This window comes from Octopus bimaculoides, chromosome 8 (assembly GCF_001194135.2).
Source record: "Octopus bimaculoides isolate UCB-OBI-ISO-001 chromosome 8, ASM119413v2, whole genome shotgun sequence".
NCBI classification, from domain to species: domain Eukaryota; kingdom Metazoa; phylum Mollusca; class Cephalopoda; order Octopoda; family Octopodidae; genus Octopus; species Octopus bimaculoides.
This window is the reverse complement of record NC_068988.1, coordinates 1,061,467-1,066,336: the sequence shown is the minus strand read 5'-3', so window position 1 is coordinate 1,066,336 and position 4,870 is coordinate 1,061,467. Positions and strand designations below refer to the sequence as shown.

Sequence of the window (4,870 nt, the reverse complement as noted above, 5' to 3'; positions counted from 1 at the left end):
ATATATATATATATATATATATATATACATATACATACATGACGGGCTTCTTTCAGTTTCCATCTACCAAATCCAATCACAAGTCTTTGGTCGGCCCGAGGCTATAATAGAAGAAACTTGCCCAAGGTGCCAGGCAGTGGGACTGAACCCGGAACCATGTGGCTGGGAAGCAAGCTTCTTACCACACAGCCACTCCTGTGCTTTTAAATGGGCGGCACTTTTCATTCTGTTGTAGGCTACTGCTGTAGGCAATATGTGTTTTTTGTGGGGTCCGGGGGTGGGGGGGCGGCAAACGAAAGCTGCCCCGGGCGGCACACACTCTTGCTACGCTAATGGTTACAATCGTCTCTTTCAATCTGGAATAACAAAAGTTGGCAGGTCAGATTATTAGATGTATAATCTAGGATATAATCTAGGTTAATCTAGCGTAATTATAAGTGCCTCTTATTAAGAAAAGTCTCAAACTTATGGAATGCACTTCGTCTTTCGCTTCGCATATTTTATTAATTCCTTTGATAAAGACACCATTTATAAATACGACATCTCATCTCCACTTTGGTTTATTTTCTGAGTGGCGAAGTGAATCGCATACGAAAATTAACCAGTCATCAATCGCATATGAAAATTAACCAATCATCAATCGCATACGAAAATTAACCAGTCATCAATCGCATATGAAAATTAACCAATCATCAATCGCATATGAAAAATGTTTATTACCGTATGATCGATGTGGCGAGACGGAGTGCCCGCAGAATGTTTAACATTTCTTCTGGCTCTTTTCGTTCTGAATTCGAGTCCTGCCGAGCTCAACTTTGCCCTTCATCTCTTCAGGGCTGTAAAAATAAAGTACCTTTCGACTACTAGGGTCGATGTAATCAACTTGACCCCTCCTTTCAAAATTGTTGACCTTGAACTCTGCAACGGACCAGTATCTCGTTTAGGTAAAATGATGTGATCTCGATCACTTAGATGCCATGGAAACCGATAACCAACCCTAGAAGTCCTTGGCAGTGGCGTAGCTAATATAGGAGGGAGCAAGTGGTGCGATCGCCCTCCACGTCGAATGCATTTTCCAAAATTGGCGCCCTTTCAACAGTTGTTTTAACTCTTTACTTACCTGTGTCAGTAGTTGTAAGTTTCATACATAATGAGACATGAAGTTAATGAATGTAAATTAGAAATATGTCTACAGTAATTCCTCGACTATCCCGGGTGTTACGTTCCAAACCACCACCGAGGTGAAAATCCGCGAAGTAGAAACAGTACTGTACTGTATATTTTATTATTATTATTATTATTTTCATAATTTGTATATATTTATTTTATTTTAAATGCAAAACAACACCACGAAGGAATCGACGGAAGCTTAAATAATAAACCGCGATATGGCGAGGCATTACTGTATTATAACTAATGAAATATTTCGCATAATTTAAGAGAAATGAGTTTAAAATTGTTTCGTATGTGTCACGGAGCCTTTTTTTTATGTGCTCGCTCCCACTAACTTTAAAATCTGGTTACGCCTCAGCTCCAAGGACTCAAGAAAAAAGAAATATGTGCAGTGGGATAGAGGAAATAGAACTGTGGAATGCTTAAGATTATCTCTTTCATCTACTACATATGTGGAAATCTGTGGGTGTGATTGTTTGTGGCGTTGTTATCTAACTCTTCCTACATAGTTTTATCGATTTTGATGAAACTTGACACGTGAGTAGAACTCATGTCTGGAAAACTAGTGACATACTTAGATTGTTGAAAAAATCGATAATAAGGCCCCTGGAAAGGATTCTTATATCTACTACATATACCTAATATATTATTTTTAAACATCCAAGGGAAATAACCCATTCGCTCTTGAAAGGTATCCTTATGTATAGCCAAGGGAAATAGCCCATTCATATTCGTAAATTATTTCGTATAAATCAAATTGAGTATCCTTATTTCTTAGTATCTGAACTATTTCAGTTATTTTTGCAATTTATCCAATACAACCCTTAAACAAGTAAATAGTATTTTCCTAAACAATATACCCACTTATTTTGGTTAGTGACTTATTTACGAATATACTAACACTAGCGCCGCTGAGAGTAATATTCTCTGCGAACGCACAAAAGCTTTTTTCAGAGTTATTTACTTTGAATTGTAATTATCTCATATCTGATTAACCTGTTATTACGTAACATGCTTCATGATTTTAGTATACATACCTTAGTATTTCCTCCTGAGTTCTATATACTCTGGGAACGTATTAAAACCCTTTTCGGGGCTACTTTATTTGAATTCTTACTATCGGGTAATTAATTTCATGTTATTACATAACTGATTTCACAATTTGGGTATTCATAACTTTTGGGGAATTCCTGAAAACAAGATCCTGTGTAAGACAGTTAAGTATTCTCAATAAATGCACAAAAACCGTTTTAAGGGCTACATACTTTGTATTGTTGTTACTAGATTAGCGAAACAGTTATGAGAACGGAACCAAGAGATAAGCCCCGCTTTCCCGGGAATTACCGGGTACGTCAGCTAGTATCTACATACGTGAGAAAACATTTCTCTAACAGTGTAATTGTTAACCTGTCGTAAACAGCTGACTTGTTTAAAAATTTTCTCATTTAACATTTACTGCAGCAATTTTGAACGTTAACTTGGTTGGCAAAGATTTTTCTCTCACAAACAAAATCTGTAAGCGTTGAAAGAGCCTTTATGCGATTGTTTGACTTGCTAGAAACAGCAGTAAAATCTACTTCAAATTACTCTCTGCAGTCTTAAAAAGAAAAGAAGTTATGTATGTGTTGGATAATACAGACCTGGATGTTTTATGCTGAATATTATACTGCTAGAGAGTCGTGGCTGGGTGGGACGCCTTTGTTCATATGCAATACTTGTAAACAATAAACTCCATGAATGGAATTCACGAACTAGCTTCTTTTTTATCTCACTAGGAGCGAGGTAAATGCAGTAAGAATAGAGGAGGGGGGTCAGTGGGGCCCCATTTAAGCGGCCCTTCAGAAATTGAACCTCCTTACGATATTCCCTGAGAGTCCATGGTATGAAATTCATTGTTATTGCTCCGATTTGGTCGCCAATATCATGTATCTAGTTTTACATGCAGTAAAAATAGGGGGTAGTGGGGGCCCCAAGTAGGCGGCCTTAACAAAATAGACCCCCTTAAAACATTTCCTGGGATAAGGGGAGTTGCTAGTTTGAGTTGTGTTGTCCTTGCACCAACGGCCCAGGAGGGGTTAACGAACATAAAAACGCAAAGGACAGAAAAGCATCACCGAAATTTATAAAATAGGATCAGCCATAACTTGAGCCGCATTTGACTGAATCCTTTCTGAAGCAACACACACACACACACACACACACATACACACACTGGCACTCCATCGGTTACGACGAGGAGTGTTTCAGTTGATCCAATCAACGGAAGAGCCTGCTCGTGAAATTAGCGTACAAATAGCGGAGTATTCCACAATCACGTGTACCCTTAACATATTCCTCAGGAAGATTTAGCGTAACACAGAGTGTGACAAGGCTCGCTCCTCTGAATTATAAGTACAACTCATTCTCACCGGCCGAGTGGACTGGAACAATGTGACATGAAGCGCTTTGTTTAAAGCGCCGCTGGGACTCGAACGCCTTTACGATCGTGAGCTAAATATCCCTAAATACTAAGCAATGCCTTCACCACAAACACACACACACACATACACTCACACACACAGATGTGTATACACACACACACACGCATACACACACACATACACACACACAACACACACAGACACACACAGACACAGACACACACACACACACACACACACAGAGTCACAGACACACACACACACACACACACACACACACACACACACACACACACACACACACACACACACACACACATACATATATATATATATATATATATATATATACGACGGGCTTCTTTCAGTTTCCCTGTACCAAATCGACTCACAAGACTTTAGTCGGCCCGAGACTATAGTAGAAGACACTTGCCCAAGGTGCCACGTAGTGGGGCTGAACCCAGACTTATGTGGTTGGGAAGCAAGTTTCTTACCACAGAGCCATGCCTTTCGCCTATGTCCATATTGTATTCAAAGAATAGACCCAACGTCTCCGTTGCGACTAAAAGGCGACTAGAAAAGATTGAGGAAGAATTTGTACTCCGACCCTGTAGAACCCTGGCCAGCATCAGCTACCCAAACAAACCCACCTGAGTGGTGCAGAAGAGTGTCATCTGTCAGTTGTAAGGAATCACCAACAAATGGGGGAGGCACTGTTACAGCGCATTCTCCCATACCACCACTACTACTACTACTACTACTACTACTACTACTACTACTACTACTACTACTACTACTACTACTACTACTATGTCTATAGGTTTCATTGATTAGTTTCTTATGTTGTTTTGTAGAGACGCTATTTATGGTTGACGTCGTTTCATTTGTTAATTCGTTGGTTCCTTTTTTTTCGTTGATCAGCTTCACTGGTGCTTCTACGTAATTTGTTTTTTAGATGCAGTCTGTCTGAGATTGCTTTCCTGAAACACTTCATCTGCGTATCGTTTGCTATTCGCCAAATTTGAAGTCATTCCACCTCCTAATCTACTATCATTCCCCCTCCCTATCCATTGTCTAATCACCTCTTTTACTAAGCTGTGTCATATCTTAGTTGTTTATTTGTTTATCATCTATTTATTGAGTGATATCCACCATCTGCCGATTAGATGATTTACATCATTTCTATCCTGCTTTGCTAAATTTATATAGTCCATAGATTGCTATGTTGTATCTGAAGTCGTTAACTATACTTTTGATGATTTTTTTTTTTTTTTTTT

The 4,870-nt window shown here is 39.0% G+C and overlaps 1 long non-coding RNA gene across 1 annotated transcript in view; it reads right to left on the bottom strand.

Annotated features, from left to right (window-relative positions):
* The window catches only part of LOC106872626 (uncharacterized), an 18,224-nt gene that overhangs the window by 970 nt on the left and 12,384 nt on the right, over window positions 1-4,870 (bottom strand). The window contains exon 2 of the long non-coding RNA XR_001409792.2: window positions 721-836. This is a non-coding gene — a long non-coding RNA (uncharacterized LOC106872626). The remainder of the gene's footprint in view (window positions 1-720; window positions 837-4,870) is intronic.